Source organism: Tamandua tetradactyla (genome assembly GCF_023851605.1).
Source record: "Tamandua tetradactyla isolate mTamTet1 chromosome 15 unlocalized genomic scaffold, mTamTet1.pri SUPER_15_unloc_1, whole genome shotgun sequence".
Lineage (NCBI taxonomy): Eukaryota > Metazoa > Chordata > Mammalia > Pilosa > Myrmecophagidae > Tamandua > Tamandua tetradactyla.
In genome coordinates, this window is record NW_027518244.1 from 49,368 (window position 1) to 64,313 (window position 14,946).

The 14,946-nt window shown below is 38.4% G+C and overlaps 1 pseudogene; it reads right to left on the reverse strand.

Moving 5' to 3' along the window:
- Positions 1–1,473: 1,473 nt before the first annotated feature.
- Positions 1,474–9,521, reverse strand: LOC143672740 (lactosylceramide 4-alpha-galactosyltransferase-like; annotated as a pseudogene).
- Positions 9,522–14,946: the final 5,425 nt, after the last annotated feature.

Below are 14,946 nucleotides of genomic sequence, written 5' to 3' on the forward strand. Positions count from 1 at the left end.
ATCTGAGAGTGTGAGTGTGCATCAGGTAAGAAAATAACATTTGGGACATTTTTTACATGATTCAAGAAGGATGATTCATTTGATAATGAAAGCTTATTATAAACAATGCAAGGTCATACCAAGTCATCAGATCTTGACAACATGACCTCTCACCCTAGTCAATATAAATTGAATTACAGGAAGACAAATAGCATCAATATAAATTAATCAATTAATAGTCAATATGCATCAGTTGAACATAGTCATAGGCATATAGCTGACACAATTTATCTAAATTTGTAAAATGCTGCATTCAAGGACAGATTCATGCTTTTTTGTGAGTATTTTAAGATATGGAAAATATTTCTATTAACTAAATACAAGACTTAATTCCTTAGCTTTGGCCAAAGAGATATGGACTTACTTCCAACATTCTTTCAGTTTCAGTCAATGCTAAGTATTCACTTTATTAATGACCAAAGTTCCCTCTCATATCATCTTAATATATTCTTCTCTACTAGTATTTTTCTTATTATATAAGAAATAAGAAATAGCTAAAGAAAAACAGCAGCAGCAGCAGCATCTCTACAATAAGAGATCTGGATGATTACAATGAAATGCACAGGGATTCAGAATCACAGATGAGGCCAAAAGTTAATGGTGAATTTGGTAGAGCTGCAAAATATTTTCTTTTTTGTTTGGTTGCTCATGAACCTGAAAATAGGAAGAATACAGTTGAAAAAGAAAGATTTTCTTTGGATGACTGACTAGCAGGTAAATATATTTCCATCACCCTGTTTTTTCCATAATTGTGGTTTCTATAAGCATTTATGTTCCCACATAAATGGGAACATAATGAACAAAACAAAATTCTTTTTTTTTTTTTTTGCGTCCCTCCATGACATTTATTCTTCCTGTGTCTGGCGCAGGCAACACGTCTGCTCTAAATGCTTTTCCTGAGCCAGGACAATTCCCACTCTGGCGGGCGTCTGGCACCGGCACTCTTGCACCATTTCAGGAAATTAGGTTGGCGGGGACCGGCAGGCTCTCCCCACCCCCCATCCCCACCCGCGGTCCCGCCTCGGCCTTGCTCAGCCCCTTCCGAGACAGGAACCAAACTAGGCAAGAGCGCCCGCTTCGGCTTTCGGGACGCGCTCTGCAACCCGGCTCTGCCTAGAACCTTTTCCTCCTGCCCTCGCAGCCGGGAAGTGCCCCCTCCTTCCTCCCCTCCCCAGGGGCTTCCCTGCGCCACCCCGGAAGACGCCGGGGACTTCACCGCCCTCGCGGGCCCTCTGGGAGTCCGGGATGCGCCCGCCATCCCGGGTTGGGGGGAGGGGGGAGGCTGAGTCCGGCACAAGGCCCTCGCCCTTCACATCTTCCCCGCCCAGCGGTGCCCGCCCTTCCCCAGCCGGCCCCTGCCCCCATCTCGCACCCTCCCCCCGAGGCGGGGCGACCTCGGGGCCCCCCTCTCCCTCCGGGGTGAGGGTGGGGTGGTCACGCGTACATCTTCATGGCCTCGTGTGTCGTGGGGCAGTAGCGGGCGTGGAGCTGGGCCAGCAGCGCGCGCGACGTGGCCCGGAGGCGCGTGCCCTGGCTTTTCTTGTTCCACACGTGGACGGCGTAGGTGGCGTTGAGCAGCCGGGCCAGCTCCTCGGGGCTGACGTCCTCGAAGTACCTCTTCCAGCTCTGCCAGGGGATGGGGTAGAAGGCCTGGCGGGGCAGCGCGGTGACGCCGCGGCAGCCCCGGCTCTCGCCCAGGCTGCGGATGGAGCACCACCTCTTGAAGGCCCGCGTGAGCAGCTGCGGGTCCTTGTGGCCCCAGACCCAGCCGTTGTAAGTCCCGCATGCACTGCGGAGCGGCCAGGAAGGCGCCGTTGAGCACGTAGCGGGACTACACCCCCAGCGCTTTGCTCAGGTTACCGCGGCTGCTGAGGACGATGAAGTCAGTGGCCAGGTAGTCGCCGCCGAACTTCCACAGGAGCGCGATGGGCGCCGTGTCCGAGAGCACGGGCGGGAGGTACGGCTCCCAGCGGCGCTGCACCCACGCGTACCAGGCGGCCAGGGGCGTGTCCCGGAACAGCTCCTTTGGGTCCAGCGGGCGCAGCCGGATATTGGGGAAGCAGCTCAGCAGCGAGATGCCCAGGTGCAGGGGCAGGGAGGCGTTGCCCCCGGGGAGCCCCTTCCTCAGGACCACCACCCGGGACCCCGGGTGCATCCAGGTGGCCGACTCCACCGAGCGCGTGAACAGAAAGATGGGATTGGTGCGGTCCGAGGTCTCCAGTAATAAGATATTATCCGGGGAGGGGTGCCCGAGGATGGCGTGGGGGCTGCCAGCCGGGGACAGGGAATGTCGGTCAGCAAGTTGTAGAGCTGCCCTTGGTCCTTGGGCTTCCCCGCAATATGCCGGTAGCTCAGGACCGAGACGAAAAAGGGTACATTAAGAGCCCTAATCTTTTCTTAAAAATGATTTTTATTGTGCTATAATTATCCAAAGTATATAATCAGTCTTTCTCAGTACAATCATAAAGCTATGCATTCTTATTTAAAATTGATTTTTGAATATTTTCATTACTCCAAACACAAAAATAAGAATAAAAATAAAAGTGAAAAAAAAAACACCCAAAACATCCCATACCACCTATATCCCTGTACTGTTTATTTATTTATTATTATTATTTTCTTATTCAGCTTCTATACACTGGATAAAGGGATTATCAGTTACAAAGTTTTCAGACCCATATGTTCACATACTAAAAGCTCTATAATTATTAAATCATCTTTAAGAATCATGGCTATTAGATAACAGATTCAACAGTTTCAGAAACTTTCTTCTAGGTACTCTAAAACACCAAGAACTGAAAAATGATATCTATATACTGCATACGAATAACATCAGAAAGATCTCTCAACTCTATTTGACATCTCTCAGGCACTGAAACTTTAATTTGCTTCATTTGCTTTCCTATTTTTGGTCATGAAGATTTTCTCATTACCATGATGCCAGGGCCAGACATTCCCAGGAATGATGTCCCACATTCCTAGGGAAATTTACATACTTGGGAGCCATGTCCTATGTAGGGGAGAGGGCTCTGAGTTCACCTGCAGAGTTGGCTTACAGAGAGAAGCAAATCTGAGCAACAAAAGAGGTTTTCTATAGTGGTTTTTAAGCATAATCACTATTAGTCTTAGCTTCTCCTTTGCAGGAATAACTTTCATAAGGGAAAGCCCAAAGATCTTAAGGACCCAGCCATCAAATTGGTGGTCACCAATGCCCATGAACGTATTAGGTCTTCCCCAAGTGGGGAAGATAAATATCTCCACTTTTTTCCCCAGTGCCTCAAAGGAATTTTTTTTCCAAGGGAACTTTTAAAACACTTTTTATTCTTCTCTGCTTACTCTGGGATGTATCAGGGCATCAGAACAACCTGTGCAAACCAACTATATTTTTTTTCCTATTCATGGTTCCAAGCAATTATGGTATGTGAATAAGCTGACCATGTATATTTAGTGTGCTACAGGACATAAAATTTTTACACCATATAAACATCCCTTACTTTGGTCTCACACAGAAGTTGAAGTTTTAAAATATATTCAATATTATCCTTTATGCTTTAGTCTGATTTACCCTAGTCCTACCCAGATTAGTATCATTCATATTTCTAAGTGAAGTCTGATAAATTTTTCAGTGTTTTTAACAGGAGCTGTATGCCTCAAGGGTAATACTGATGTTCATAGCCACAGACTCTATCCCTCAGTGTCAGGTGTCACACAAATATCCAAAGTTTCATGGGATGTCCAAGTTATACACAAAGAGTTCATCATCTCAAAATTTCAGTCCAGAAATCTTTACAATAGGCCTTCACCTTACAATGTATGCCCTTGAATTCAATTCTCAGAGTTTGCACATTATAATTAGTCCATATTAGGGAAACATTATAGTATTTCTCTTCTCATTTATGGTTTATTTTACTCAACTTACTGTCCTCAAGTTTCATTCATCTAGTTGCAGGCCTCATGACTTCATTCCTTCTTGCAGTCACTTAATAATCCATTGCATGCATGGACCACAGTCCCCCTTCCTGTCTTCCATTAAGGTAACCTTAGGTCACCTCCATCCATTGCAATTTTGGACACTGCCACCATAAATACCAGTGTTCTTCTTCTTTGTCTGTGTCTTCTGTGGGGCCTTAAGAAAAGCACTTTTTATAACTGGCAAGACAAAATGCTTTCATCTGATAAATGCTTCCTAAACAAATGAAAGGATAAATAGGAATACTTGTGGACATGGGGACACTAATTGATTAAGTATACTTAATATAGTATCAAGTCCCTTCATATTACATAAGTAGAGTGTTTTATGCCTGAAGCAAACTGGAATTAACTTTACATATTGGTTTCAATTGTATTTATCAAATATTTATGTTAATCATATTGGGAAAATAAGTTAGCTAACTTATGATGTGAGATTATGTTATATTTTTAACTTTATGTTGCATATAAAAAATCATATCTATCTTACTGTTTTAAGTTTCTGATTTTGCCCTCAAAAACACTGTTGGACAATGAATTGGTTATCACCTGATATAGGAAAGTATGAGTCTTTATTATTTTAAACATACACACATACAAACACACATAAACATTGAAATATATCACAGATTTTAAGTTCCTTTTTTGGTTGTAGTTCAACAACAGAGGTAAAGGGCATGTGATAGAAAAATGCATTAAGTATTTTATCATAAACACTTAAAATAAGCAGGATATTTCTACTTCTTAAATTTTTAAAATAAAGTCTAATAAAGTTCAATTGAGTCTAAGAAACTATTAGCTGTTTTAATTTAAGTATTATTTAGATTCCAAAATGATTCTGAAAGTAGAAGTTAGGAGTTAAGAAAATAAGACAGCCACATAAAGGTGTCATTAAACTCACAAACTATGGATCAACCTCTGCTGGTTTGAAATATCATGCACCCCAGTAAAACCATGTTTTAATCCTTATCCAATCTTGTGAGAGTTTCTTTCAATCCTCATTCAATACTGTTGGCTGCAATTTTTTTTTTGTATGGGCAGGCACTGAGAATCAAACCCAGGTCTCTGGCATGGCAGGTGAGAACTCTGCCTGCTGAGTCATCATGACCTGCCCAGCTGCAGACTTTTGATTAAATTATCTCCATGAAGATGTGACATGCCCAATTGTGGGAATGATCCTTTGATTAGAGGGAGTTGACTCCACTCCTTCCAGGTGGGTCTTGATTAACTTATTGGAATCCTTTAAAAGAATAAATATTTTGGAGCAAGTCAAAATGACAGAAATGATGGAGCTGACAGAGAGAGAAAGCTGACAGAAATTTCAGAGGAGAGCTGACAGGCACAGAACAGAGATACAGGTGTTTGGAGATGCTTTGAGCCCAGCAGATGCCTCCATAAGATGTTAAGAGATCCAGAACCTGGAGAGAGCCAAGAGAAGTCAAGAGATGAAAGCCATCCCCAGAGAAGCCAGGTGAGGAACCCCCATAGTAAAAAAGGCTGAAAGTAATGGAGGCAGGAGAAAGGGACGAACAGATGCCAGCCACATGACTACCCAGCTCATAGAAGTGCACCTGACTCATTGGCCTTCCTTGGATTAAGGTATTTTTCCCTGGATGCCTTAGTTTGGGTAATTTTATAGGCTTAAAACTGTAACCATTGACTTATTAAATTCCCCTTTTTAAAAGCCATTCTACTTCCGGCATATCGCATTCCAGCAATTTACAAACTAACACATTGAGTTTTCAAAATGAGCTTTATATTTTCTAAGAGTATCAGAAGTAAATTATTTTAGATCCAATAATAGATGAGGGTAAAGGATAGCATAAGTAGAAATCTCTTTATGTATTTCAAATATGTACTTTTCTAAAACATGCTACTGATTTCAGACAATTGTGAACTTGATGTTTGTCAATTCTGTAAAAAAATGGAAATCTTGTATAAATTATCAACAAACCTTAGGTCATTAAATAATTGCTCTATGTTATTCTCATTATTTGAGTTCAAATGCTGTGTGTGATTAGTAGGTCTTCAGGCTTGAATTGCTCCCTGAATTTTGTTCTTGCTATTCCACAGCTTAGCTAAAGGCCTGAGTTAGAATAAATGGCTGAGTTCAACTTCAGTGAGGGGGTGCTCTTCATCCACTCTGGATTTGCACACCCCCCTGAACTACAAGTCAGCCTTTTCCTGCTGTTCCTCTTCATTTACCTGTTCACTGTTTCAGGGAACCTTGGATTAATAGTATTCATTGGAATAGACTCTCAGCTTCATATACTATTTATTTTTTCCTTAGCAATTTATCATTCATTGACATATTTTATTTCTCTACTGTGATACCTAAATGATCAAAATATTAACTATCTTAACAAAATCATTCCACGTCATCAAGAGACTTCTCCATATTACTCAGTGGCCCCATTAGTGCTTGAATCTCACTGAAATGATCTTTTAAAAGTAAAAAAAAGCTTTTACTTTTATTAGTTCTGTGCTCTGGAAATAGTTTTCTACTTATGACCCTTAGAAAAACATTTTTCACATATTTCTTCTTCAGACTATAGCTCAGAGGATACAGCTTTGGAATGACAATGGCATAGAACACAGATGCCCCCTGTGCCTGGGTCAAGGAGGATATGTTATCAGACTGTAAATATGTGAAAATCAAGGACCCTTGGGAAATGGTTATACCCAGGAGGTGGGACGCACAGGTGTGGAAGGTTTTCTGCCTGCCCCTTGCAGACTGATCCTAAATGGCCAAGATGATTGCACTGTAAGTGACTGTGATGATGGGAAAATAACTTATCAGGATGAAACTAGCTAAGACAAAGATCAACAACTCTGTGCAGGATGCACCTTTGTGGGACAAGGCCAAAAAAGCTGATATGCCACAGAAAAATGATTGATACTAGATTCACAGACACTAAACCACTTATCATGTAAATGCATATCAAAGAATTTGTGAAGCCTAACACATATGGCATAACTCCCAGAAAAATGCACTTTCTCAGTCATGGCTACTGAATAGTGTAAGGGATTGCAGATTGCTATATGGCAGTGATAGTTCATTAATCTCAGAAAAAAAAACTCACTGTACACCAAATCAAAAATAAAAGTACATTTAGGCAAAGCAGCCAACAAAAGAGATGGTTTTATGATTAGATTGGAAACATTAATGATGTTGAAATGGTAGGTCAAATTGACATACTTTGAAGAAGTCTAAGGTGCAGGAAAACTGATAAAGATATCTAATTATCTTTATGTACTCTGTGATTGCATAAACATCACCTACCAGTTCATCTAAGGCTTGTTCTTCCAAGTCTCCAATGTGCTGATTTCACAAAGGTATTAAGAAATTCATTATTCCTATGGAATTGGTTAGATGTGAAACCATGTTTTTTTGTGATGAAGAAACATTCTAGTTTTATGTCTTATATAAAAACCAGCTCATGTTGTCCTAGTAGGGAATCATAATCTCTTTACAATTCTCTGGCATAAGCCCATTTATAAGTCAGAATCCTTTGACTAAGAGGAAAGTGGACAACCTTTGAGGAAGGACTGTAAGCCAAGATAGATACTGTATATTCCTCCAAGAATTCACTTAGTTAGCTTACAGTTATCTTCCAAGGAATACAGTCATTCTTGAAGTTATTGTTACTGGCTCTTAACTGTCACTAATTTCCAGAGACTGTAAAACACCACTGAGGTACACACTCCTGATGTGGGCTAAGCGCATCTATCAGTGGACCCACAGGGACCAGGTACACAGGCTGTTATTATTTACCCAGACTCAGAAAGTGTTTTGGGTGAATATGGATGGAATAAAACAGAATGTTCATATTAGATATTTTTACATGATCCCCAGAATGAAGATGTTCTAGTTTGCTAGCTTGGCTCAAGAAGGCTGGTGAAGTTCATGGTTTCTCTCTCAGGTGGAAGGGCACATGGTAAACATAGTCAGACTTTCTCTCTCATCTGGAAAGGCACATGGTGAAGACAGTCAGGGTTCCTCTCTCATCTGGAAGGGCACATGGAGAACACAGCGTCATCTGCTAGCTTCTTCTCCTGGCTTCCTGTTTCATGAAGCTCTCTGAGAGGCATTTTCCTTCTTCATCTGCAAAGGTCTCTGGCTTGCCTCTCTCTGAACACAACCTTTGGGGATATTGGGGAGATCACCTTTTTCTCAGCTCCACCCTCTCCAAGCATTGCAACTGCACCCAGATTAATACCACATGAGGATTTAACCAAATGTGGAACCAGCCAGCCATTTCAGAGAAAGTCAGGACTGGACATGGATTTATCAAGGAAGGATTTGTGGAAACTTCTTATGTCTGATGGGCATGATCTAAGGCTACTGTGTTATTTCCTGGTCTTTTCTGGCTGGTGGACTCTGCTTCTCACGGCTATGTCATTCTGCTCTGCTCCCTCTGAATCTCCCATTCTCCAAAATGGCTCTTATTTTATAGGACTCCAATAAACCAATCAAGACCCACCCAAATGGGTGAAGCCAAGTCATCACCTAATCCTGTTTAACAACCACTCTTAAGCAAATCACATCATCCAGGGAAATGATTTGATTACAGTTTCAAACATACAGTATTGAATAGGGATTATTCTACCTTTATGAAATGGGATTTTGATTAAAACATGGCTTTTCTAGGGTGCATACTTCCTTTCAAGCCAGAGGATAACTATTATTATCTGATTGTTTAAGTGGAACCCACATTTCATTCACTGCTCAGCTGAGATTTTCACAATCTGTCATGTAATCACTCACATAAACACGCTCAATTCTACTATTCCACTTGTCCTCCATTCTACTATTCTGACTGTAGCACAGATTCAATTTAGCTTATTCCTTTGCCCTGGTCCTTCACCAAAGCTACTTATTACAAGTAGAGAAAATTCCCCAGCATTCCCTCTGTGGCCTTGATCTTGCTTCACCTTTTACCCCCTCCAAAAACAGAAATAATCAGATAAGTTCACCCACTTGTATACCAAGTTGAAGGGACTTAAAGTTCAAATATCCATTACCAGAAGACACCAAAAGAAAGCCCAGATTCTCAACAGAAAAAAGGGGTGTTCACAGCCAAGAGGACTCACTGACAAGGGCCTGGACCATCAAGATGTTGACAGAGCACAAACAGCTATAGCTAGTACCTGTGCTCAAATCCAAAAGTGGCTCTGGAATCAGATTGTGGCTTTTCAGTTAATCATTTCTGACACCATGTTTATGGGAGCCAAGAAATAACAAACTAAGCTGTAAAATATTCATATTTTCTTCCCTCCTATCAAAACTGATAATGTGCCACAATGCATCTTGTTCTGCTCTTACACCTAGACTTTTCTGCTTCTTTCCACATTTTGTCAGGCAATGACACAGGTTTTTCCCTAATAAAATCCTTGTACATTTATTAACATCTTCACATCTCCCACACTGTCACTTTAAGAGTACCTGGAAGTGCTACTAGAATCTTATTTTCTGTCACTATTACCTTAGGCTCACTGGATTGGGAAGTCATGCTCCCAAGGGAAGAGTGGTTTACCAAAGGAACAGCATCTGTGTCTCATCAATTGGAATCTGAACTGCCCCTGGCCATCTATGACTCTACTGGCCTTGAACAACAGGGATCACTCTGCTGAGCAGTGTGATTGATCCCAATCACCAGTGGGAAATAAGAATTTGCTACAAGGAAAATGATTTGAAAATCCAGGTATTTAGAGGTATACCTCTTAGTAATGTCTTAGAATACCATTTAAAAGGGAACATACTATCGCACAGTAAAAACAAGATGATCAAACACTTGAGTCTCACAAGAAGGAAAATTTGGGAAACTTAACCAGGTAACATTCCCAGTCATATGAGAGACTAGGAAAGAATTAATAGACCAGAATCATGAAGAAAGCCTGTAGACAATGATTTTTATAGGCAAGCATTTAATGATTCCATTGTATATGTAATTACATAATTATTTAATAGTTATAATTTTGCATGTCTCAGTCATACAAATATTTGTTACTTCACTTTCTTCTGTCTCTTGTTTAGACACAAAGCTGACTGTAAATACAAGAACCATTAGAAATTACAAGAAGACTGTAATCCTGGAATGCTCCTTCTCATGATCTATTGTGTGAAAGACCATCAAAAATTTTACATTTTCTTTATGGAACATTTAATTTCAAGAGATTTTTTGCATGAACACCCATGAACAGTTTTACTTTATATAATATTTAATGTATTAAACTCACATCTCAAAAGCATATCTTATGAACCAATTCCTCTTCAGATGTTAATTTTTATGTATAATTAGAGAAATTAAATTTATTTATGAATTTATATATAAATATATATTATAAAACAATATATTATGTAATAATTAGAAAATATAACATTTAGTATAATAATTATACATTTGTATAATTTCAAATTAGTATGGGAGAACATTTTTAATGTTTAAAACTTAATCTATAGATGGCATATTTCCAACACAGTGATAAAAACTTATTGCTAAACTTATACATATTCTAAACCCTCAGTGCCTTATTTTAATTAAGATACATTTATTTGTATTACACCTCAGATTATTATAAGCCTTGATTTATCTTCTTATTAAAGTTTTACTGATATTATCCAGACATGATTATATAGCTTATATAGTCTTTCTGAGATACAAAATAATATTAATATACACTTGGATATATACTTAGATAAGGGTGTATATTTATACTCTTAGATCTGGGTATATATTGATTTTTGTTTGGACAATGGAATTTGGATGCCTCGCCTAAGAAGATCAAAATGTAATTGGCCATCAGTTTTAGGTTCATTTTTGCAGTTAAATTTCAAGACTTACAAAATTTACACATCTTAATCAAAACTTTTTCACATCAGTTTGAGTTTTCTAACCAGTATTTGTCTCTGATTTAGTATTTTCCAGTTTCATTTGGCTGATATTAAATAACTGATTTTCTGTCATTGAAACATACAAATTTTATCTACTTGCACTTAAAAAGTGTGTGTTTCATCAGAGCTGATGTCAGTAATAGGAATTATTGAGTGTTGCATTTTAGAAATGGCCTGAGTCAGCATAAATAGATTTCCTTTCAGAACAGTTATCTAAATCAAGAAGTTTAGAATTCTACTGCTTCTATTGTGTTTCTTTTGGGTTTCTGTGTGTGAAAACTGACATGAAATGTATCCCTGTGACTTAACTGTCCAAGTTAATATGCATGGATATCAGTGCTGACTGGTCAGTAATGGTTCCACGTATCACTACTGCTTTTAAATTTGGAACTACATGGTTAAGTAATAGTTTCTTGCATTTTTTTTATTACTTACACTCATAGACACCAATATATATTTATAATTTATTATCATAATTTATATTAACATAGCTTTACTTTTTAAAAATCAATCAAAATTACAAGGAACCTCTCATATCTCCCTCCTTTTTATAATTACCTGTTTGTATTCTCTCTACGAACATTGTTCTTTTTAATAACTTATACACATAGACATTCATATCTTACCTTGTTTCATTTTTCCATGTTATTATCTGAATTATTATAATAATTGCATTTTGGTATTCAGAACAAAACAAAATAAACTTTAAGCCCCTAGAATATTACAAAAATCAAACCTATAGCATCTTGGCTAATAGAAAGACCAAACATAGGAGATAAAGACATTGTCTTCTGAGACTATTTTGCACCAAGTGATCCTTGAGTGCTACAGTATCTCTGTGTTAAAGCTCTAGGGGAAAGGGTGAACATGAAAATATTTCAAAATTCTGTGGAGAGAAGAGAAAGTGATTGTCTTACAGTTTTCAATAATAGGAAAATATTAGAAATTAATTCAGCATATTTGCTCTTATTTTTATGAAATTACTTACTACATAGATATTTATAATATGTATCAATGTAACAAAAATCAAATATGGTTTTTCTTTAAAAGAAGAGTGCTTTTAGGTTTTAGTCTTGTTTTTAATAAAAAGTAATATGAAATTTTATCCAAATTTTTATATTTTATATTAGACTTCTATATCATAGTTTACCCTTAATTTCTTATGTTAGGTTTTGTGAATTGTCAGTGTCAAGGTGGGAAGTTCTGTAACTCTGGAACAATCCTTGATCATGATGGTTCTCTATGGAAGCTGTTCCTGAGATACAAAAATCCTGACCACAGGATGTTTGCTTGCATCTTCTTCTTTTTGCTTTTTACTATTTTTATTGAGATATATTCATGCACCATACAGTCCACCTAAAGTACACAATTAATGGCTCACAATATCATCACAAAGTTGTGTGTTCATGATCGTGATCATGTTTAGAACATTTTTCTTAAAGGTAGAGAATCTGGACTTAATTGAAAAGCTTATACAGAGCCTCTTTCACATCCTTATTCCTCAGACTATAGATCATGTGGTTCAACATGGAAAACACCACAGTGTAAAATAGAGAAATTATTTTGTCCCTATCCAGGGAATAGCTAGATCAGGGGTGAGCATATATGTAGAGAATAGAGCCATAGTATAAGGTGACAGAGGTCAGGTGGGAGGAGCAGTTGGAGAAGGCTTTGAGGCAGCTCTGGGTGGAGCAGATCCTCGAGATGATGATGATGATGAAGAGGTACATGACCAGGATGAACAGAGTGGGGGCAAAGACATTGGAGGATAGGATGAAGAACAGTGCAGCCTGGTAGCCATCCTTCTCCCCACAAGCGAGCTTCACCAGAGGAGGCAAATCACATAAAATGTCATCAATGATGTCCCCACATAATATCAAAGAAAAAGTTGTTTTGGTAATTAAGGTTAAGTTAGTAAACCCACCAAGATATGAGACAGCCACCAAAAATGCACATAGCTTTATGGACATTGCCTAAGAATAAAGCCGTGGCTTTGAGATGGCCACATAGTAGTCATAAGCCATGGTAGCAACAGGAAACACTCGCTGTAGGCCAGCCCAGTGGAGAAGAGGAACTGTGCTACACAGCCAACAAAGGAGATGCTCTTGCCTTCAGAGATGCAGGTCACTAGAATCTTTGGGATGTAGACAGAGGAATACCAGAGATCCAGAAAAGCCAGATTTCCAATGAAAAAATATATGGATGTGTGAAGCCGAGAGTCATTGCAGATTAACACAATGAGAGTGGCATTTCTCACCACAGTCACAAAATAAACTCCAAGGAATACCCCAAACAGAACCAACTGCATCACGAGATCTGTGGTGAAACCCATGAGGATGAACCGAGTCACAGTGGATTGACCCTCTCCATGGCTACAAGGGATCTCACCTAAGAGGGTGGAAATTGAGTGTTCATAATGAATCATTGTGCTGAATAAACTGAAAATATGCTAAGTAAATGCCATCACACCACTGGCGCTTCTAGAAGTTTAGAATGAGCCAATCAATACATATACATATTTTAGATTTTTAAATTTTCAATAATCAGTCAGATTTGACAGTTGTATATTCAAATGTACACATTGTTTTTTTCTTCTAGAAGATACTGTTCAACTCAATGAAAGAGGATTATAATTCCTATTGTGTTGTGGTTTTGTTCCTCATGTTGACTTGCTTTTCGGCTAAATGTATGATTTCTAACTTGAAGTGTGAGTTTTTTCCTCTGAAAGACTGGACCGTATATCAATTTTAATACATTTTGTAAAGAACCATATTTTTCTTGTGGTATATCCATAGCTTGGTACAGTATTCAGCCATTGTGGAATCATATTTCAGAATACTATCTATACTTATAGAAAATACAACAGGATATTATAAGGAAAAAACATAGTTACAAAACAGTATATGATAAAAAATTTTAAAATATATAGATAGAGAGAAGTATGAGATACAATAATGTGATTATAAAGCATGTGGGATAAAGTCCATTTTATAAATATTCAACAATAAATGTAAGACATAAAAATTATTTAAAGAACCAATTTTTCATTTAAGTAAATTTTTGTTTAGTACTAGAACATTATCAATTATTTTCTTTATGATCTTTATGTTTTATTTTTAAGGATTTTATTTAATAAAAATTAAGCAAAATATACACATTGCAATATGATTATGTGACTCAGTATTCAACGTACAAAGAGAACTGCCCATGCTTTTCAGGATTCTCTTTAAATAAAACTATAACATTCTAGTATACTGTCTACACAACAACTAGATACTTGCAATCTACTTAAAGAACAATTCCAGTCCCACTAACTGCCCACCAGTCATTTTGTAGCTAAATAATGCATAAATATCAGTGAATATGATCATCCTCTGGAGGTCCAACCTGTTGGGACCTAGAAATATGCTCTGTTTATACTAGACTCTGATACTAGTACTAAGTTGACTTCTTTCTTGGCAAAATATAGAGCAATGGAAGATTGATCCAATTAAGTATTTGTTCCTACAACCCCTAAAGTTAGTCTTGTTAAGGTCTGATGATCTCCAGGTAGATAAATGCAATAATCAAATTTCAGTTCTCGTCTGATTTGATCTATCTGCAGCATTTGACACCTTGTCACTCCCTCCTGCTCGAAACACTCCCTACACTTCTTTTGCAGGTCATCATGCTTGCTTGGTTTTCCTTCTACTTCACTTGGTACTTGTTCTCAGCATTAATGACCCTATCTTTGAAATTTGAAGTGTCCCGAAATCGACCTTTGGCTCTCTTTTCTATTCTATGTCAACTCCTTGGTGATCATATTAGATCTGATCATTTTGAATGTTCTCTATTTGTGAATGAGTCTGATTTGTGCCTCTGCCAACCGCTTCTCTCCCTTGAACTCCAGACCCATGTATCCATATGCCCATTTAACATTTTTTTATTGGCTGTCTACTGGATATCTCATTCAAAATTGAGTTCCTGACAAACCTTTCCAGACCTGTTTCTCCAGATTCCCTACACAGTAAATGGCATTTGTACAGTTTAGAGAACACAATTTA